Source organism: Podarcis tiliguerta (genome assembly GCF_965153285.1).
Source record: "Podarcis tiliguerta genome assembly, chromosome: 10".
Taxonomy (NCBI): domain Eukaryota; kingdom Metazoa; phylum Chordata; class Lepidosauria; order Squamata; family Lacertidae; genus Podarcis; species Podarcis tiliguerta.
Genome location: NC_139543.1, coordinates 26,893,696 through 26,917,090, shown reverse-complemented (window position 1 = coordinate 26,917,090; position 23,395 = coordinate 26,893,696). Strand labels below are relative to the sequence as shown.

Genomic DNA, 23,395 nt, shown 5'->3' with positions numbered 1-23,395 from the left:
AAGAATCGGTGATTTAAACTGATTTCTTTATCCACCTTAATACCACTCCCTTGATTGTTTCCCGAAAGCCTGAAGCATTTCTCCCCAGTGATGGGTTTATTGAAGTACTTCATAACAGCACATTGTATCCATAGTCATGAATGAATGGCATGTTGCATCATATTGCTTCTTGTTATCCTCTCGTTAGTACCTCCTTCCTTTAATGGGGGGAAAATACTATAGGCTTGGATTTGTGCGTTAAGGAAATGTGACTTTTCAGGGCAGAACCCTCCCATGACAGCTTACAAAACAATTGGAGGAAGGAAACCTTTGGATCCAACCAATAGTATGGAAGATTACGTATTCTGTAGAACCTTTTAAGTCATTATGTTGGCAGTTTCATGTAGAAAGCACAAATGTTGCTGGACAACAATGGCCATCATCCCTGACCATTGATCACGTTGGTTGGTGCTGGTTGGGCCTGCACTCCCAACAGCAGATGGATAGTCACAAGTTAGCCTCCCCTGTTTTATAGCTTCCTGTTTCTGGACTTTGTAAATCAAATCACTTTTGACACCACATAGTGATGCAGGGTTTGGCGTTTTGGATGCTTCTCGGAATTGGAACGAGGCCACCAACATGATAAAGCAGAAAGACCTTTGTGTCGCATGCCCCTCATCAACTCGGCTCACATTTATGTCAGGAGGTTCCCAACTTTTCCATGCTGATTTGTATGTAAGTGCATGGAGTAGACAGATCTACTGGTATTAGTGAATTTGTTTAATTAACTGGGGATTGGTCATATAATCCAACATAGCTCGACAGCAGGTCTGTGTCTGACACACCGTACAAAAGCCTTCCTTCCATTGGAGGATTAAAGACAGGAATTCCATACCTTCTGATGGGAATCATGCCTGCATTTGACAAAGCATTCAATTGCAAGTATTTCTCAACCTGTGACCTTCCTGAGTCACTGTTCATTAGAAAGCAGCTTTTCTTCAGAAAAGGACAACACTCTCAACCTCCTTCAGTCTGTAGCGGGCCAGAAAAGTTGGATAGGTAATGGTCCATTATATTTCATATTTTCATACAATATTATCACCATCATTTTCATACAGTATTTGGAAGCATTTAGTGTTCTTTAATAATGTGAAGCAATTAATATTCCTTACGTCAATTTTAGAATAGGTTTTGAGGTAGCATGTCTAGATAAATTAATCATTTTTCTCTCTAGACTAGTATCATGGGTTCAATAGTTTATGTGTGCGCTGTGGATTTGTTCCAAATAAGGTCACATTATCTCAGTTTCTGAGGAAAGTCAGAAGCACTCGTTAGACTTCAAAGTTCAGCTCAGCTTAAGAGAGTTGTTTTCAGTTTTTGTTTTTAAGGAGTTGACTGTTCCAGTAAGACCAAGTTTGCAGTAATGATGCAACACACACACACACACACACACATTACGGGAATGCATGTACTTTTAATCAGATCATGTCCAAGATATTTTGGTGAGGTTTTATTTTTACCCACTTAAGAGTTATTCATGTCTATAAGTTGATAATTGCAATGGCATTTTGTAATTCATGCTTGGTACATATACTGGGAGCCAGTGTGGTGTAGGGGAGCCAGTGTGGTGTAGTGGTTAAGAGCGGTCGTCTCGTAATCTGGGGAACCGGGTTCGCGTCTCCGCTCCTCCACATGCAGCTGCTGGGTGACCTTGGGCCAGTCACAGTCTCTCAGCCCCACTCACCTCACAGAGTGTTTGCTGTGGGGGAGGAAGGGAAAGGAGAATGTTAGCCGCTTTGAGACTCCTTAAAGGGAGTGAAAGGCGGGATATCAAATCCAAACTCTTCTTCTTCTTCTCTACTAAATGCATACCTAAATCACATCAACAGCCCAAATGCTTAAAAAAAAAAAACCCATAGGAAACAGGAAAATGTAATATTTTATATGTCCAGCAGATGCACAGCAGGATCTGAGCAGAGTTAAGTGAGTCAGCATGTCCTGGTCTGGAAGGATTACAACATCAAACATCCATGGGCAAATCAAGAGCCTCAGGCTATTATTTTGTATAGGTCATTAAGTGTTCTGGCTTCTGAAGAGTTACACTCATCTAATTATATTAAGCTGTCAGTTTTACAGTAAATCTTAGAAACAAATTGTGTACCTTACAGAGCAATGGCCAGTGAGGTCTGTGCAGGCTGACTGGGAAGATGGTGAATATTCCTCTACCAAGTTGTATGATATTCAGGGACCCTGGAAAACCAGAATCTGTGCATTATAAATCAACCAAAGGGTTGTCATGCTCCTAAACTGTGTTTGCCAGAATGGCCAAAACTGTTGAATTAGAAATATGTTGCACCATTTATTTATTTTTGTGATTGACTTTGCAGGGGTGGGGTGGATTTTGGTAGGGCAGCCTGGCTCTCTGGTTGCTGTGACACATATCCAGGTTGCAAATCAACACATCAGGAGTTGAGTTTTCACCTGGTGCCAAAAAGATGTCAGTGAAGGTATGAAACAGATCTCCCTGGGAGCCACCACTGAAAAGCCCATCTCCTCCAAGCCTCCATCAGAGGAGGAACCTGGAGAAGGCCTCAGTTGATGATCTAAGGGTCCAGGCAAGTCTATATCAGAAGAGGCTTTCCTGAAGATATTCACCCTATTCATACCCTACTCACTCCAATGGATTAGTCTGCACTGCATTTCATTAAACCCCAAAATCAGCTGCCTTAGGCAGCAGCCTCACTTCTACTTAAGAGTATGGATAGCTCTGCAATACATCCTAGAAAGCCTTCAAAGAGTGGATAACTCATTATCTCAACACCTCTTGGGTGTTCAGCACAGCAACAAACCCTTAAAAAACTGAAGTTCAGCACACATGCAAACTGCATAACTGCCAATTCCTCTGGTTTTATTGCAATTTTCACAGTCTTTATAAGGCCAAGCAATTCAGCCATGTACAGATGAGCTCAGAGATTAAAATACACCATCTAAGAACAGTGTGACTCAGTGTTTAATAAGTATGGACTCAGTTTAATTACACACAGCCTTCGTAAGCAAGGTTATGTTTTTTTAGATGGGGAAATGACTTGCCAGGTTGCTCAGCTGACAGGTGTGAATGCAGAAATCCAGAAACATAAGTCAAGTTACTCCTAGCAGCTCATTTCCATAGCTGTACTTAGAAAAAAAATCACTGGTGATTCTCAAGCCCCGGGGGGCCAAAACCAATGTCTTGCAGGAGATATGAGATCAGAGTTCCCAACATGTGTTCATTTTTATTAAGGAATGGGAGGGCGCTCTGATTTTTGAGCTTTCAGGGGGATTTAGACTGGGAAACGGCATGGGGAAGGGTGAGGCATCCAAATCAGTCTCCACAGTATCTAAAGTTGTTGTGAAGCGGAAATGGAAGCGGAAGAACTGATCATGGATCTTTTATGAAACGAATATTTTAACCCTTAATTTCAAGAATCTGTACGGTGCTATTGGTTGTGGAGCGCAGGTTTAAGACTGAGCTTTTGTGGAATCATACTTAAACATTCACCATTGTTTTATGTGCAGTTAATCATACACAAAGGAGCCTAGGGCTTGCCAATCAGAAGGTTGGCAGTTCAAATCCCCGCAATGGGGTGAGCTCCCATTACTCGGTCCCTGCTCCTGCCAACCTAGAAGTTCGAAAGCATGTCAAAGTGCAAGTAGATAAATAGGTATCGCTCCAGCGGGAAGGTAAACAGTGTTTCCGTACACTGCTCTGGTTCACTAGAAGCGGCTTGGTCATACTGGCCACATGACCCGGAAGCTGTCTGCGGACAAACGCTGATTCCCTCAGCCAGTAAAGCGACATGAACGCCACAACCCCAGAGTCATCCGCGACTGGACTTAATGGTCAGGGGTCCCTTTACCTAACCATACACATAAGCCTAGATTTTATGTGCTGCTGGTATTCAGCAAACATCTAATAACTTTACAATGCATCCATTTTCAAGATGTATTTAACTAGTATCTTAATTGGTCCAGGGTCTGCGGGCATCAATGTTACTCTATCCACAGTAGAAAAGGTAACACTAACCATAGTTTTTCCTGTGGGCTCCTGATTCCCACATTACAACCGTGAAGGGGTATCTTTAAGAAAAGGAAAGAAAAGGATATCCAAAGATATTTCAGGGCAAGGCAAATCAAGTTTGTGTTTTATGACTTCTCTACTTCAAAGTGGCTGCAGGATGCCTAGCTTACATAGGGAAAAGCCTGTTGCATCAGAAAGATACTGCATGGAAAAAACTTGCTCAATTGCTGCAATGAAACTTGTGCAACCTACCATTTTTGGCCAAACTGCCTCTTTTTCATTCAATTACTGTTATGAATGCTACCAGACATTACATCAGATCTTTCCGCAGAGAAAAAAATAAACAAATAAAAGGACAACCATTGCTAACAATTTTAACCATTTACTTGTGAACTTTAACAGATTGAGGTTGAATCCTGACAAGACAGAAGTACTGTTTTGGGGGGACAGGTGTGGGGGACTCCCTGGTCCTGAATGGGGTAACTGTGCCCCTGAAGGACTAGGTTTCGAGCCTGGGAGTCATTTTGGACTCACAGCTGTCCATGGAGGCACAGATTAATTCTGTGCCCAGGGCAGCTGTCTACCAGCTCCATCTGGTACGCAGGCTGAGACCCTACCTGCCCGCAGACTGTCTCGCCAGAGTGGTGCATGCTCTAGTTATCTCCCGCTTAGACTACTGCAATGTGCTCTATGAAGGTGACCTGGAAACTGCAATTAATCCAGAATGCGGCAGCTAGACTGGTGACTGTGAGTGTCCGCTGGGACCATATAACACTGGTCCTGAGAGATCTGCATTGGCTCCCAGTACATTTCCAAGCACAATTCAAAGTGTTGGTGCTGACCTTTAAAGCCCTAAACAGCCTCAGTCCTGTACACCTGAAGGAGCATCTCCAACTCCATCATTCAGTCTGGACACTGAGGTCCAGCGCTGAGGGCCTTCTGGCGGTTTCCTTACTGTAAGAAGCAAAGTTACAGGGAACCAGACAAGAGGGCCTTCTCGGTAGTGGCACCCACCCTGTGGAATGCCCTCCCATCAGATGTCAAGGAAATAAGCAGCTATCCTATTTTTAAAAGACATCTGAAGGCAGCCCTGTTTAGGGAAGTTTTTAATATTTAATGCTATATTGTTTTTAACACTAGATTGGGAGCTGCCCAGAGTGGCTGGGGAAACTCAGCCAGATAGGCGGGGTATAAATAAATGATGATGATGATGATGATGATGCAGCAGCAACCCTCTTATATTTAACAGATTTCTGTATGGGTGCTTTGTTCTGAAGCACCCATACATTGGCTTTAGGCCAATTTGAAATGTCAGGGGATCTTCACCCACTGTCTTTGCTTGAAGCAGAAGGAGGGGATCTAAACTAACACATGTGTGCGCAATGGTATAATGTGCTCTTGCTGTCTGCACCAGGAAATGAACAGTCTAAATATGGGGTCCTGTCTTAAGATCCCGTTTCTGCTTTACAAGGTATACACTGCAAGGTATACACTGTTTTGCAGTCATTGGAGTGCAGTGAATTTTTTCATTGGGTTAGGGCCAGAGGTGCCAGCTTGCAAGGGCGATTGTGGAGGCCCAATGTTGTGTACGTATCTTGCTTCCCTCCCTAATCAGGCCAGAAGCTTCCTGGGCTTTGGGTAGGAGGTGCCCAAGGGAACATTTAGGGGACTAGCCTAGTCCCCCTGGTCCAATTGACCACACACCACTGCTTGCAGTCCCTACACCCATGACCTTTCACATCAAAGCAGCAGCCTCAGGAGATGGAGAGGTGTCCCTAGTAGCTGTCAGGACACAGTTCAGATGCTGGGTACCATCATAAGCTGTCACACAGAGAGACTGGGTGGCAAGAGGTGGGAGGGGAAGGGTGACTCATGCACTCCACGGTTTCCTTCTTTACAATTCCTCCTTGTGTCAAGAAGGAAATAGGTGTTGTCAAATTGCTATGAGGATCAGCACTCATGAGGTCTGTTGGTTTAGAGCCACCCTGGTAATCAAAGCAAGCTTATCTGCCTCTTGCTCTCCTTTTGCTTTCTTGCCCCCACTGAGGCTTGTGGCACAGCAGATTTCCATTAACTGCACTTTTAGTATGGGCAGATAAATGGAGGAAAGGCAGAACACCCAAAAAGTCACTTGTCAGTCTGGCAAATTCTTTGCACAGAATCTGTTATCCACATGAAAGTCCCCTGTCTGCAAGAGTTTCCTCATTAAGTTCAGTGGTGTGGACAATTTTGTGATGGATCCAGAGAACTTCTCCTTTCGCCAAAACGAATGTGGAAGTGCTACATGAGCACACATAAAGCTTTACAACTGCATCGCATGATGTCCATTATCAATAAAAATGTAAGAGCAGGCTGGGCCACCCCAGTTCTCCATCTAGTCCTGCAAACCAGTTCTCCAAATGCCTCTGGGATTCAAGCGCAAGAGCCCTCTTCTGTCCTGTGTCAACTGGTATTCAGAGGCATTGCTGCCTCCAAATGCAGACGGCAGAGCACAGCTATCTTTTGTTTGTTTGCTTGCTTGTTTATTTATGCATTTTTACAATTTATATATACATATATTAGTCTTAATTATCTCTTAACCTCAGACTTCCCAGTCCATCTCTCCACGGCATGCTAGGTAGTCTTTTGTCAGCTGCATAATCTACTATTCCATCCATTTTCGTCTCAAATCTTCCTTTATTTAATGTTATCTGCTGCTTGTATGTTCATTCCTATTTCTAGGTTAAACTATTACACCCTCTGAGATACTCTTAAAAACACATCCACTCACCTCTACCCATGACTCATCTTTATTTCTTAGTTTTGCAGTCATAGTTACTAATTCTGTGTATTATATCAATTTATTCTGCCATATTTCTTTCATGAGTATCTCTTTTTCTTTCCATGTCCCCCTCTCCGCATATACCACTCTAGCCAGTGTGGTGTAGTGGTTAAGAGTGGTAGTCTCGTAATCTGGGGAACCGGGTTCGCATCCCCGCTCCTCCACATGTGGCTGCTGGGTGACCTTGGGCCAGTCACACTTCTTTGAAGTCTCTCAGCCCCACTCACCTCACAGAGTGTTTGTTGTGGGGGACGAAGGGAAAGGAGAATGTTAGCCGCTTTGAGACTCCTTAAAGGGAGTGAAAGGCGGGATATCAAATCCAAACTCCTCCTCTTCTTCTTCTTCTATTTTTTTTTTTATAAATTTTTTATTGCGTTTCTTTCCATAATTTTATAGGTTTATAAACAAATAAAGTAGTTACAAGAAACAAATTTTCTCTTTTTTAACAACAAAAACAAAATAAAACTTGGACTTCCCCACCCCTTCCGATTCTGCGTTCTTTGCATTAACAATGTCAGCATTTTGTTACCTTATTTCATACCTTGTTGTAACTTTCGAATGTTATGTATCCAAATACAATATATTATATCTCAATTTCAATACCTTTAAAATAAACATAACATATTCAATTTAAATTGTCTCCTTTTCTCTTTTGTCACTAATTTTACCATTTACTTAATCATATTCGCAGAAGCTTAACGTTTCCTAATCATGCACTTTCTTAGGATTCATACAGCTTATAATATTTTTTCAGATAATCTTTAAATTTTCCCCAGTCCTCCTCAATTGTTTCTTTATCCAAATCTCGGATTCTGCCGGTCAGTTCAGCTATCTCCATGTAGTCCATCAACTGCGTCTGCCAGTCCTCCAGCGTGGGCAAATCTTGTGTCTTCCAACTCTTTGCAATGAGTATTCTTGCTGCTGTGCTAGCGTACATAAACAAAGTTCTATCTTTCTTTGACATTTTCTGGTCCACCATGCCCAACAGGAAGGCCTCTGGTTTCTTAGGAAAGGTATACCTAAATACCTTTTTCAATTCATTATAAATCATTTCCCAGAAGGCCTTCACTTTTGGGCAGGTCCACCAGAGATGGAAGAAAGTCCCCTCTGCTTCCTTACACTTCCAACATTTGTTGTCAGACAGGTGATGCATCTTGGCTAGCCTGACTGGGGTCATGTACCACCGGTATATCATTTTCATAATGTTTTCCTTCAAGGCACTAGATGCCGTGAATTTCATTCCGGTGTTCCATAACCTTTCCCAGTCTTCAAACATAATATTATGTCCAACATCCTGTGCCCATTTTATCATAGCAGATTTAACTGTCTCATCCTGTGTGTTCCACATAAGCAGCAAGTTATACATTCTAGATAAAATCTTGGTCTTTGGTTCTAACAATTCTGTCTCTAGTTTCGATTTCCCCTCCTGGAAACCAACCTTTTTATCCATTTTAAAAACCTCTTGAATTTGAGCATAATGTAACCAATCTCGCACCTTGTTTTTTAATTTGTCCTGGCTCTGCAACTTCCAACCGTCTCCAATTTTTTCAATTAATTCCCAATATTTCGGCCAATAGGCCTCCATATTGGGTCTTTTTCGAGCTTTGGCCTCCACCGGTGATAGCCACCTCGGTGTTTTACTCTCTAATAAGTCTTTATATTTCATCCAGACTGCAAAAATCGCTTTTCTGACAATATGGCTTTTAAACAATTTGTGAACTTTAACCTTGTCATACCATAGATATGCATGCCAACCAAATGCATTATCAAAACCTTCCAGATCTAGGACGTCGGTGTTTTCTAGCAAAAACCAATCTTTCAGCCAGCAGAAGGCTGCAGCTTCATAGTACAACCTCAAATCCGGCAGGGCAAACCCCCCTCTTTCTTTTGAATCAGTTAATATTTTATACTTTATTCGGGGCTTTTTGCCCTGCCAGACAAACTTAGATATATCCTTCTGCCATTTTCCAAAACATTCCTCTCTGTCCACGATCTGTAGGGTTTGAAACAAGAATAACATTTTCGGCAATACATTCATTTTAATTGCTGCAATCCTTCCCAACAAGGAAAGTTTCAATCTTGACCAAATTTCTAAATCCTTCTTTACTTCCAACCAGCATTTTTCATAATTGTCCTTAAATAAATTCAAATTTTTGGAAGACAAATAGATCCCTAGGTATTTCACTTTCTTTACCACATTTAATTCTGTTTCTCTCTGAAACCCCTCTGTTTCTGTAAGTGTCAAATTCTTGGTCAAAACCTTGGTTTTTTGTTTGTTCAACTTAAACCCCGCCACCTGACCAAACTCAGATATAAGTTCAAGAACTCTTTTTGTACTGGATTCTGGCTCCTGCAATGTCAAAACTAGGTCATCTGCAAAAGCTTTAAGTTTATATTGTTTCACTCCGACCTCTATCCCTTGTACCAGCCGGTCCTCCCTTATCATGTTCAATAGCACCTCCAGGACTGAAATGAATAAAAGAGGGGATAGAGGGCACCCTTGTCGTGTCCCTTTTTCAATTTTGAACTCCTCCGTCACCACATTGTTCACTATTAATTTGGCCTTTTGCTCTGAATAAATTGCTCGTAACCCATTTTCAAACCCCCGCCCCACTCCCATCCCTTCCAAGTTTTTCTTCATGAACATCCAAGATATATTGTCAAATGCTTTCTCCGCATCAACAAAAATTAACACCGCCCTTGTGTTCCTGTTAGTTTGTAAAAGTTCCAAAATATCGATGATGTTTCTGGTATTCTCATATAAATGTCTACCAGGGAGAAAGCCTGCTTGGTCTTTGTGAATTACTTCAATTAAAACTTTTTTAAGTCTACTTGCCAAAATGTCTGCAAATATTTTGTAATCCACATTCAGGAGTGAGATGGGGCGGTAGTTCTTGAGTTGAGTCTTTTCAGATTCTATCTTAGGTATCAATGTGATGAACGCTTCTTTCCACGTTTCTGGTGCCCTCTTCCCATCCATGATCTGGTTGCATACCTCCAACAAGGGTTGTGTTAAATAGTCTTTCAAAGTCTTGTAGTATTTGGAGGTAAGCCCATCCGGGCCTGGAGATTTGCCTAGTTGCATGTTCTGAATGGCACTTTCAATTTCCTGGGTGGTTATTGTAGAGTTCAAGATTGATCTTTTATCTTGAGTTATTTTTGATAGTCCATTTGTCTTTAAAAAATGATCTATCTCTGATTCTTTCTGAGGCCCCTGTACATAAAGTTCTTTAAAATATCTGTGGAAGCACTTCCTAATTTCCTCTGGTTTCTGCACCGTTCTTCCTTCAATCTCTAGATTTGTAACTGTATTCAACTTTTGTCTTTTTTTCAGCTGCCAAGCTAGCAGCTTTCCACATTTATTTGCTGATTCAAAGGATCTTTGCTTCATCTGTTTTATTTTCCATTCAATCTCCTGATTAATCAATTTTGAATATTCTGCTTGATGGAATTTAATTTCTCTCAACAGATCCTTTGACTTTGGTTTAGTTCTCAATTTTTTCTCTCCTTGATGTATTTTCTCCAGTATTTTATCTTTCTTTCCATTCCAGAGCTTCTTCTTAATTGTATTCTGTTGTATCAGAAACCCCCTCATGACAGCTTTGCTTGCGTCCCAGATCGTTCTTTTTTCTACTGTAGTATTCAAATTTATCTCAAAATAGTCCTTTAATGTTTTTTGGGCCTTTTTCACAATCTCTTGATCTCTTAAAAGAGTGTCATTCATTCTCCATCTGAAGGAACCGGTTTGAGTAAGTCTGAGATCTAATTTCAGAGCGTTGTGGTCGGAGCATGTTTTTGGGCAGATTTCCACCTTTTTAGTCTTGGGTGCCAGCCCCCTGGAGGTCCAGATTTGGTCGATCCTTGACCAGGACAGGTGGGCCTCAGAGAAGAAAGTTCCTTCTTTACCTAGGGGGTTCTTTGTCCTCCATATATCAATCAAATCCAGATTGTCAGTCATTTCAAAAAAAGTTTTAGGCAGTCTGCCGTCTAATGTTAGATTTTGGTTATAAGACTTATCCATATGTGTAGACACCACTCCATTCATGTCTCCCATCATTATGATGTTAGCATAGTCCAGATAGTCCAGCAGCGTCTCATGCAGCTTCTTGAAAAATTCTGATTTCCCGTCGTTTGGAGCATAAATTCCTAGTATCAATATTTTTTCTCCTTGGGTCTGGATTTCAATTGCCAGAATTCTTCCATATTCATCTTTGAATAAAAATTTAGGTATCAGGCTCTCCTTAGCATAAATCACCACTCCTCTTTTCTTTACCTTGTCTGAGGAAATAAACTCTTGGCCTAGTCTTTTGTTGACCAAAACTTTCCTGTGGAGCCTGGTCACATGGGTTTCTTGTAAACAAATAATATCCAATTGTTCTTTCTTCAATATATGAAACAGTTTCCTTCTTTTCTCCGGGGAATTTCCGCCATTTATATTCCAACTGAGTAGCTGCAGAGACATCCTGAACTATTCTGTTACACCTAGAGCGGTGTATCTTCTTTTTCCTCTAATTCCGAGGGTTTAGGCGTCCCTCCGCCTGCTGGCAGAGTGGGTCCTGGTTTAAGTATAGGCCAAAGGGCTGCTGCTTCTTTTTGGAGATCTTCTCCGTGGTCGTGCTGGAACTTTTGTAGATCCTCTGGTAATCTTATTCTAACCTTCTTCTGTTTGTAAGTAAATGATAGTCCTTGTGGGAACTCCCACCTATAAGGGATTGAGTTAAGTCTCAACAACTTAGCCAATTCTGAATAGGTGGCTCTCAGATCCAATAGCTGTTTAGGAATATCTCGGTAGATTTCCACCCTTTTCTCTTGTATCTCAATTGAGTTTTTGAAGTGTAGGCCTAATATTTTGTCTCTCTCCTCTCTTGATCTCAAAGCTATTAGACAGTCTCTAGATCTATCTTTTCTTACCAATCTTCCCAGTCGAAAAGCCGATACTATTTTAAAATCACTTTCTTCTTTTAAGCCCCAGAACTTTGAAAATTCTGTTGTCAAAAATCCAATCAAATCTTCTTGTTCGATTTCTGGGACCGCCCTAAGCCTAAGATTAGTCTCCCGGTTTTTCAGTTCCACCAAAGAGAGATAGGTTTGTTGGTCCCCTATCTGTTTATGCAGAGGCTTGACTTCTGCTTTAACTTCCTCAACCTCTTTTTTAGCTGATGTTGCAATTTCAACGGCTTCCCCTGCCAATTTACGGTTCTCTTCCGTTGCTCCTTGCAATTTTTCAATTGCTTGGGTGTGTTGGGAAACCTGATCTGTCAATTTCTGGATCGAGGATGTAGCTTGGTCAATTTTTGTTGATTGGTTATCAATTTTTTGATTTAATGTTGACAATTGTTCCAAAACTTGTTTCAGTGCTGCCTCTGCTCCTCCTGATGCCATATCTTCCTCTTCAGATTTTTCAGGCTTTTCACTTTCTACTTTTTGTGTTGCAAGCACAGCAGGCACTGATAGTCTACGTCCCTGAGTTAAAGTTGTTTGCAAAAGCTGTGCCTGCTTTTTTGCTTTTTCTTTTTCCTTAGCTTCCTTAGCTTTGGCTGCTCTTGTCTTTCCTGTACCACTCATCAGTCAATGTTCAAGGTCAGATGTTGTAATCCCATGGGAAAGACAAGTCCAAATTTATAAACAGTCTGGAGAAAGAAAGTAAGCAAAAAAACTTTTCCCAGGCCTTTGTTATCCAATGTCCTCTAGGGGGAGTGCCACCAAAAGTTAGTAAGAAGAAGGTAACTTTTCCGCCATTAAAGTTTCCGTTTTCAAAAACAATTTTAAAAGCAAGTTAGTTCCAAAACACTAAGAAAAAAGTCCTGCAGAGCACTTTAAAACGTTTAACAATGTTCCAACAAGGTGCCTGCAATTGTATCCACTCAAACTAAGTAAGCCCAAAAGTTGCACTTCAGTTACAAAAGTATCTGGAAGTTTGTAACAGTTCCGCAGTCAAGCAACTTCACCCGGCCACCCGAAGATTTGGGGTTAGAGTCTTCCCTCGCCCCATGGGGGACCGCTCCAAGTCCAATTTAAACTGTATTTTTTCTTCCTTTAAGAATAGAATTTCAAGTGTGCACGAAAGTCCCACTTTAAAGCCTTAAAGCTTCCCTGTTCACAGCGCTTTCCGCTCTTTAAACAGTCTGCTTTGATCTTATAAGCAGTGCCGGAAGACGGACTTCCTCTTTCTCGTCTCCCGGTTTCAGCCAAATTTCTTCAAGTTATTGTAACAAATCTTAAGTCCTTACTCACGGGTTTGCTGTTTCAGAGTAGTATTTTTTGGAAGAAAGGTCAGCGCTCATCCGTGACAGCCGCGCGGCTTCGCCTCCGCAGAAAGAGCGATGAACTCACAGCACCGCTCCCCCTCCTTCACTCCGGAGCCCCTTACGGGGTCCCTTCCGCGAATTTGGGGTCGCTCCAGGTGCCCGCCGAGTCCCACGGCCACGGACTCTCTCTGTCCGTGGTTTTTCTTGATGGGTTGCCGCTGCGCCGTAGCGAAACAACCCTTTTCTGCGGTGCCCCTCTTCAGAGCTCGAAGAGGTCCGCCATCACGGTTTCGCGCCGCCTCCGGAAGTCCTCTTCTTCTTCTTCTAGCTGCGGTGGTTGCATATAAAAAGAGATTTGAGTGCCTTTTTCGGGACATCATCACTTGTTATCCCTAACAGAAATGCCTCAGATCTTTTGGGAAATGTGATCTTGAGGATCTTTTTTAATTCTGTTTGAATCATCTCCTGATATTCTCTATCATATTTACATGGCCACCACATGTGGATCAAGGTTCCCTCTACCTCTGCCCTCTACCTAAAGCACAGCTATATTGGCTAGCAGTCATTGACAACTCTCTTCTCCATGAACTTGTCTAATCCTCCTTTAAAGTCACCCAGGTTAGTGGCCATCATAGTTTAACTGTGTTTAACTATGTATTGCATGAAGAAGCACTTCCTTTTGTACTCCTCTTCTAGGCCGATTTTATTTTGGCTTATTGCCCTGAAATAAGTCCTGTTATCCCACAAAACTGCTATTCAAATCCTATACATTGCTAATTTTAGATACATTTGTCATTCCTTCTTGACAAATACATTATATAACTCGTGAGTACTTTTTAAAAACTATCGTTTCTATCTCTTCTCTTTCTGTACTACTATATATAGGAAACAAGTATCCTGGCTGGCTTAAAATTAATCTTTAAAGAGGATCAAACAAAAGGGGGGGGGAATAAAGGATTAAACAAAAATACATTTTTCATTATTATTATTAGGCACCACTTTAGGGCTATTTTCTTGTTCATCTCCTGTCAGATTTCTCAAATGAATTTGACATGTATATAGACCAAAAGCACACACATTCATCATATTTTATATTTAGGTTTATGACTCGGATTAGTGTTGGGATTTATGGTTGGACAGGCTTACCAGAACTTCAGATGCTTGTTCTCTTCAATTGATATTTTGAAGAAAGATGTGGGACACAAACACTTGTTTTATACTAGAACCGTTCTATCCCAAACTGCATGTTTAGGTGGGTCAAGGCTTGTTTCACAAAAAGGATGGGGGGTGGGGGTTTTTTATCTTCCTCCTTCCCACGCTCAGAAAAACCTTGGGAAAAAATAATAAACATAATAAAGGTTTTCGTAAATTGAATGTTTCATTGTTAGGGTTAGACAGACTGGAAAAGTGGTAGTCAAATTTGTCCCATTGCTCACCTGTGAAAGCACTTGTGGCAGCGAAAGCAAACTGAGATTCAGCTATCCTGCAAGTGGAAGGAGAAATGTATAGACAAATCGGTATCATCTAGCTACACGCAGCCTGGCAGTAGCAGCTTTTGCCAGCCTGGTGCACACACACCCCACAAATGTTAAGGACTATTTACATGTTGGAGATGACGGGAGTCGTAGTAAAAAATAGACTCTGCTTTACCCTAAATTGGCCAGTGGGTCAATAAGGTCCCTCCACCAGTCTGTGATTCTGGAAAGAAAAAAAGGCATTCCTGGTAAGGCCTTATACAATGGTACTTCAGGTTAAGTACTTAATTCGTTCTGGAGGTCCATACTTAACCTGAAACTGTTCTTAACCTGAAGCACCACTTTAGCTAATGGGGCCTCCTGCTGCTGCTGCGCCGCAGGAGAACGATTTCTGTTCTTATCCTGAAGCAAAGTTCTTAACCTGAAGCACTATTTCTGGGTTAGCAGAGTCTGTAACCTGAAGCGTATGTAACCTGAAGCGTATGTAACCTGAGGTACCACTGTAGTAATTTGACACATCTGCAACCAATCTATTTACTCCTTGGCTATTTGCTGCTTGCTCATTTGATTACATTCATTTGACAATTTCACTTATCAATAAAGGAGGTTGGTAAGGCGGGAATGGGGGTGGAGTGGGGGAGAAAACCTATCGTTATTTCCCAAAGGCCTCGACTCTGGCTTCCCATTCATTTCCTGAAAAGTGAAGAATGCCTTTGCTTGCTGTTAATGGATTACTGGTGGGATTCTGCTGAAAAGGCATCTTCTGGCTAGGCTGTGTTGCCACATAGATCATTAGGACTCCCGAGCATCATTATTTCAATTATTCATTGCTCAAGCCTGTATTACTGAGGACCTGATTCAGCAAGGTCCTCAAGTACATCTATAAGTCTAACTACATGAATAGTTATGGGCTGAGACACCCCGCTTTATACCATACGTATGGGGAGTGCATCTTCCATTTAATACTGCCAATTCACCAATGCGTGAGGCGATGTTCCTGCATTGCTTGCCACCATTGCACATAAATTCAAAGCCTTCTAACCACTGCCATTATTTGTTTATATTATCCTGTTTTACTAAAGCACTTATCTATAAACAGTAGCTGTAGTATACTAGTATTGTACAAAACCAGTCAGACACCCTTTTTATAATTGTACACAGGCACTGTAAATATATCAGATGAATACTATGCTTCAGTTGGTTACCAATTCTTCTGCTAAATGATACACAAAAGTATCTCAAAGGAAAATGAGGGTGTTTTCCCCCTTAACATTATTTGATTACTGAGTTCACTTGATCATATTAGATCATTTATTTTAGCATTCCACAAAGATCTCTTTTAAACACACTTTATTGATAAAAATTATTTCCACTTTTATTTATCTTACTGGATCACGTTGTTCACTGAAATGTTTACACATGCTGAGTATCTTGAGACTGGACATTATTGCATTATTATTTATCCATCAGAGTTATGTGAGTAGCAGCATTATTTTACCCTGCCTGTTTTACATAGCTAATTTCAATTTGCTATTTTAGAACATTCATAATTCAGGATTTATTTTTAATGTAACACTCAGGGAAAATAAATTGAATCTCCAGATATTTATAACCCCCTACCCACCCACAAAAAAATTAAGTATCCAAAGCGTCAGGTCTGTACTTGCTAAACCTTTCAGTCCCCCTTAATGCCAGGTTACTAATTTGCTTGACTTAGGTCCAAACTAGATGTGAGGATACATTTCTGTTCTCAAACTTTTGCATGTAGCAACTATGGTGGGGTGATCAGAGTTGGGAACATGGGGTATTTAAAATGGGGAGGGGCGTTGACTGCAAGCCCCTGCACCACCTTCAGTGAACCTATGAGTGTTCAAAACAACATTTGACTAGACCTGACTGAAACTACAGGTTCAACATCTTACAGAGGAAAATAGGGATGCACATCTTTGGGGGCTGCATCCTCACGGGGGTGCTATTTTTCTAGAAAAAGAGGTGCCAGAACTCACCATGAGGGCTTCTCCTGTTCTCTTCTAATGGCAATGGCGCTCACCTGAGAGGTGCCAGATCTGAGTTACGGCTGGAAAAAAAGGCCCTGGAGGTGACTTGCCTGAGAGCATGGCCCTCCAAAATGGGTGTCTTTTGGGAGCACACACTCTCAGGAGCTGAAACAAGTCATTCCAAGATCCATTCAGACACCAGGGTGGCTTCTGCAACTCTGAGATGTCCCACTTAAAGTGGGACAGTTGTTGTTGTTGTTTAGTTGTTGTGTCCAACTCTTCGTGACCCCATGGACCAGAGCACACCAGGCACTCCTGTCTTCCACTGCCTCCCGCAGTTTGGTCAAACTCATGCTGGTAGCTTCGAGAACACTGTCCAACCATCTCGTCTTCTGTCGTCCCCTTTTCCTTGTGCCCTCCATCTTTCCCAACATCAGGGTCTTTTCCAGGGAGTCTTCTCTTCTCATGAGGTGGCCAAAGTATTGGAGCCTCAGCTTCAAGATCTGTCCTTCCAGTGAGCACTCAGGGACAGTTGACGGTTATGCAATTGTTTATGACACACAGTTAGCTTTGCCTCTAGTTCTGGCTGGATGTGGGGATGCAATGGTGCCTTATATTCTCTTACCATCTCCTAGGTTCCCCCCCGCATCTGTAATTTCAAAAGATGTGCCTAGGTGCCTTACCACAGACTATTAGGGGAACCTCCAACAGTACTCCTGGCTCAGTTAACCCTCTCCTGTTCAAACTCCCAATCTTATAACAATACTCATTCAGTCGTACCTTGGATCTCAAATGCCTTGGCTCCCGAATAAATTGGATTCCGAACAATCGAAACCCAGAAGTGAGTGTTCCGGCTTTTGAATGATTTTTGGAAGCCGAATATCCGGCATGGCTTCCAATTGGCTGCAAGAGCTTCCTGCAGCCAATCAGAAGCCGAGCTTTGGTTTCCAAACATTTTGGAAGTCGAACGAGCTTCCGGAACGGATTCCATTCGACTTCCAAGGTACGACAACTGTATTAGTTTGGAATATGAGAGCCTTATAGAAACTAATCAGAAAAAGTCATTTGTTCATACAGATTTTAGTCCTCCCTATGGCTGAAATCTGAGGGCCGGTTGTTTTGGGAATTGCACAAATCACAACTGGAGGGGACTCAAAGAGCATTCCATTCTTGGTGGCCATTTCCTAGTTTTAGAATTCAAACAATACATATAAACCACTGAAGGTCATAGAGATTCTAACAGAACAGAGGGCCAATGATAGCCTTTAAAGAAATGCCCACATCATTTACAGCACAATCCTACAGATTATATCTAGTCTGACATAATTCCCATTGAGTTCAGCTGCACTTACATCCAAGTAGGCTATTCTATAGGATTGCATTCTTGAATCTATAACAAATTTAGTTTTAATATTTAGCAGTCAGAATAGACATTGCTTTTTAAAAAGGATTATCCCAGGTCTGACAAATTAGTTCCTTTACGTTGAGGTTCTCTTCCTTCCTGAGGAACAAGATAAGGGAGAAAGTTTGCATGAAAGATGTGGGGAGAGTGTATAACACATAACTGCATTGTACGAATATGTGTGGGTTGGTGATAAGCAAAAATGCTAACAGTCGCAGCAAGGGTAGTTGTGTGATTATATGGAAATCTGAGCTGAAAGAGGAAATGACAATATAAATAAAATAGTGTGCATTTTTCTTTTAGAAGGAGCAGCAAATATTGAACTCTAAGGGTGCAATCCGAACCCCGCTTACCTGGAAGTAAGCCTCATTGAATTAAGTAGGACTTACTTCTGAGTAGACACAGGTAGGCTTCTTTGCTAAGTTCCTAGCCAGTGTGGTGTAGTGGTTAAGAGCGGCGGACTCGTAATCTGGTGAACTGGGTTCGCGTCTCCGCTCTTCCACATGCAGCTGCTGGGTGACCTTGGGCCAGTCACACTTCTTTGAAATCTCTCAGCCCCACTCACCTCACAGAGTGTTTGTTGTGGGGGAGGAAGGGAAAGGAGAATGTTAGCCGCTTTGAGACTCATTCAGGTAGTGATAAAGTGGGATATCAAATCCAAACTCTTCTTCCTACATCTGGCTATTTTCTAATGTTACAGTTTTGAGCAACTCTGCTACACTTACCCCAGATGACGCATGCCACCATGTGAGGTATGTAAACACACATTTTTGCTGAAAATGCTGGAATCGAATAACAAAACCCAATTCACTGATAAATCACTAGTAATTTACCTTTGTAGTTTTATGTATGTATTGAATTTGTACCCCCCCCCCGCTCCTGAAGGCACCCAGAGTAACAAACACATCCACATTTTTTTTAAAAAAATGTTTCACTGTTTATAATGACTAACTGTTGCATTTGCCTCTTTTTATAAGCAGATCAAGGATTTATGATATATTTCTATAGACTTTTCCAGCTGATCTTCGTTGCAGTTGTCCTAAATCTCATCTCATCAAAACATGACGTACAACTTTCTCTCTAGGCATCTGAACACAGGCAGAGGCTATTGATGAAGGCTGTCTGACTGAACTCTTAGAAAACATCAGCTACAATGTTGATATTGCTGAAAGTCAGTCAGAACACCTAGGCTGACTTGAAATGGTAAACATGAAGTATACCCCGAGAGAGAGAGAGAGAGAGAGAGAGAGAGAGAGAGAGAATTAGAAGACCCCTCTCCTTCCATCTCTTTGGGAGAAATGTGCGGCATAAGGAAATTCAAACCCATGCCTATGGGGACAAGGTGAAGCAGGACGGTCACTGCTTCTCTCACCAGTCCATGGAGTATGGGCATTGTGGTGTCATTGTTTGTGCCATGGTGTAGGGACCTTCACTGGGGTCAAGTGTTCCTACCACCCTGAATCTGCTGCCTTTCTCTGTGGATGGCTGTCATGCATGCATCAGGACCAAAAATGGTGGTCAGTGGTGGTTTACACAGATGATGGATGTTTGGTTGCTGTTTTTGCACTATAAATACTACTACTACTAATAATAATAGTAATTTATTATTTATACCCCGCCCATCTGGCTGGGTTTCCCCAGTCACTCTGGGCGGCTTTCAACAGAATATTAAAATACAATAGTCTATTAAAAGCTTCCCTAAACAAGGCTGCCTTCAGATGTCTTCTAAAAGTCTGGTAGTTGTTTTTCTCTTTGACATCTGGTGGGAGGGCATTCCACAGGGCGGGCGCCACTACCGAGAAGGCCCTCTGCCTGGTTCCCTGTAACTTGGCTTCTCACAGCGAGGAAACCACCAGAAGGCCCTCGGCGCTGAACCTCAGTGTCCAGGCAGAACAATAGGGATGGAGACGCTCCTTCAGGTATGCTGGGCTGCTCAGGCATAGGATAAAGAGATTGCTACACCAGCCTAGTCACAATGTGTCTGCACCCCCACCATGAAATGGTGTATAAGAATGGAGGAGCCCCACTGTGGCAGGCTAACAACCACAGTTTCTCCAAATCATGCATATCTTTATCATATCTCTATCCTGTCACCATACAGTCATTTTTAAAAATAAACAAAATATTGCACCCTTTCCTCATGTAGGAGTTGTTCCAGTCCCACCATCATTTTGGTGGCTCATATTTTTAAATGCCACCGAGCATGATTTTCCATTCCTTTAGGTAAATGGAGATTTGCAAACATTAACCATGTATGTTATGATAATAACACAGAAGCAGAAACTGTGCTGTTATTATGACTTATGGCACTCTTATTTGCATCGTGTTAAAGAAATGTCAACCTATTCCTTTTTAAAAGAAGTCGTCAGAACGGTCCTCTGCTACACTTGCTGACATGCCCTTAGGCTGTGAACAGCTGCTAGTCTTTTCAAACATACTCACAATCAGTATATACATGATAGGATTTTCTTTAATGTAGTGTCCTTTTCTCTCTCTCTCTCTCTCTCTCTTGAATGCCTAACATATGAGAGGGACGCGGAGCCTAGGACCACAGAGCCTAGGACTTGCCGATCAGAAGGTTGGCAGTTCGAATCCCTGTGACGGGTGAGCTCCCGTTGCTTGGTCCATGCTCCTGCCAACCTAGCAGTTTGAAAGCACGTCAAAGTACAAGTAGATAAATAGGTACCGCTCCGGCGGGAAGGTAAATGGCGTTTCCGTGCACTGCTCTGGTTCGCCAGAAGCGGCTTAGTCATGCTGGCCACATGACCCGGAAGCTGTACGCCGGCTCCCTCGGCCAATAAAGCGAGATGAGTGCCGCAACCCCAGCATCGGCCACGACTGGACCTAATGGTCAGGGGTCCCTTTACCTTTACCTAACATATGACAAAAATAACGACCTTCCTCAGCATAGAATCTAATCTGGACTGGTTAGATGTTCACCACAAGGGATTTAAAAATATATTTACTGTAACCGTCTAGCTACACAATAGTGGGTTTTCTTTTCAAAAGCACACAAACATTGCCCATTTTCCTCCTTTCAAAAATAACCTGAATGAATTTATTTGCTGAACATGCTCTGAATCCTGCTAAAACCTACAACAGAGCCAAAAGGTTAACTGCAAGCTGGCAAATCTTTGGCATCAGCGTGATCATGTTTATTTATTTCATTAAAAGTTACACACCACTTGATTGTAAAAAAAAAAAAATCAATCTCAAAGTGGTTTACAAAAGATAAAACAGTAAAATCAAGGAACAAAAATACAAACCTACTTTAAAGCATATGAATGTTAAAACAAATTAAAATTAACCCCTTCAGTATATCTGAAGGAGCGTCTCCACCCCCATCATTCTACCCGGACACTAAGGTCCAGCGCTGAGGGCCTTCTGGCAGTTCCCTCACTGCGAGAAGCCAAGTTACAGGGAACCAGGCAGAGGGCCTTCTCGGTAGTGGCGCACACCCTGTGGAACAGCCTCCCACCAGGTGTCAAAGAGAACAACAACTACCAGACTTTTAGAAGACATCTAAAGGCAACCCTGTTTAGGGAAGCTTTTAATGTATGATGCATTACAGTATTTTAATACAGTGGTACCTCGGGTTAAGTACTTAATTCGTTCCGGAGGTCCGTTCTTAACCTGAAACTGTTCTTAACCTGAAGTACCACTTTAGCTAATGGGGCCTCCTGCTGCCGCCGCGCTGCCAGAGCACGATTTCTGTTCTCATCCTGAAGCAAAGTTCTTAACCTGAAGCATTATTTCTGGGTTAGTGGATGTAAGCGTATGTAACCTGAAGCGTATGTAACCTGAGGTACCACTGTATTTTGTTGGAAGCCACCCAGAGTGGCTGGGGAGGCCAAGCCAGATGGGCGGGGTATAAATAATAAATTATTATTATTATTATTAGGAATGATTTTAGCAGGAGCTGAAAACAGGAGCACAATGAAAGTGGCTACTTGATTTCAGTAGGCACTGCCATACGAAACAATTGAGTTCTTACAGGTATTATGTGCTACAAGTATTCTGTGGCACCTGTACTATTGCCAATTCCATCAACCGAAGTGGTTGAATGGGCACCTGTGGGGTAGGGTATGCTCCTATTAAGACAGCTTAATAGGTTATCTGATTTCTCAAGTTAATGAATACTTAAGAATGGTGCTCAACCAATGCATCTCTGCAGTAGGATTTCTCTTCTGACATTTAGAACAGTATATTCAGAAAGGAAGGAAATGATCAATACATATATTAAAACTAACAATGACTGCTCAAAATGGACTTCGACCAAACTTTGAGTATCAAATTCCAGGAAATCGGATTTCAGCTGTCAGCTTCTCACAGGTCCCCATCCCTTTCTGTGTACAGATAATATCAGGACTAGCATAGGCTCCCTAGCCAATACAACCTGAAGTAATTATCAGTGATTAAAAGGAACCATTCAGCTATTTCAAAATCCTATTTAAACATCCTACTTTCAAACTTTGCACGAAATGTACATGGCCAAATTGAAAATGTTTTATCAGACAAAAACGAGTCTACATTTGGCATAAAAACATATCTGAACGTATATTTGGAATATGTTTGTGTTTCCCCCCTCCATAATGTGATTTCTGTAAAAATCAATAGAAATATTATTTTAAAAGACTTCAACATTGGAAAGCCCCATAGGTACCCGCTGTTCTTCCAAAGTAGGAACTTTGACGTCAATCTTAGTGTTGAAGAAGGTTGTTATGGGCGGATGAAGTTCTTATTAAGGTATCCTGGCTCCACACAATTTGAGGCTTTAAAGGTCAGTGCCAGCACTTTTAAAATTGAACTGGGTTCAATAGCCTTTCTTTGCATGCGGAGTCTCTGTTGACCAAAAGTGAGCTTGATAGACAAGCAAGGAGCTATTTGCACCTCACCTGTAGTGAAATACTTTCTATCTCCTTTTATTTCCTTCTTATGGTGTTGCAGTAGTAGTGAGAATAAGGGCAAACGGTTGGCCGGAATAAACAAAGCCATCCTGTGCCCACTGCCTTGAGTTGCCACACTTTTATCATCTGCGTTATTCTCTTCCATCACTTGGTCACGTTTGTGTGTGACCAATTGTTGTTAGGTCTCTCTTTTTTAAATGATTGTCATCATTCACGTAGTGGTTTTCAAATGAAAAAGCTGTTTCGCATTGTTCTTTTGATCTTTACAACTTCCCCGTACATTAAATAGTTTTATTCTCATTTTTACGAATTAGGATCTGAAGCTGAATATAAGCCAGCTTATGAACCCATAGCTGCAGGGATTAAAATGTGAGCAGCAATTGGTGAGGTCTCATTTTGATTGCTGTTGCGTTTCTTGTTTTACCAGCATCGTATTTGTTTAAGTAGGAGATGAAAATGCAAGGCCTGTGGGAAATGTAAGTTATTTAAAATGAAATTGGATCCAGGTA

The 23,395-nt window shown here is 41.8% G+C and overlaps 1 long non-coding RNA gene across 1 annotated transcript; it reads right to left on the bottom strand.

Moving 5' to 3' along the window:
• Positions 1-59: 59 nt before the first annotated feature.
• LOC310658339 lies at positions 60-14,428 on the bottom strand. The gene is made up of 3 exons (XR_014502249.1): positions 14,252-14,428; positions 2,141-2,229; positions 60-1,011 (listed from the first exon to the last, which is right to left on the bottom strand). It is a non-coding gene; the product is annotated as an uncharacterized lncRNA (long non-coding RNA).
• Between the last annotated feature and the right edge of the window lie 8,967 nt (positions 14,429-23,395).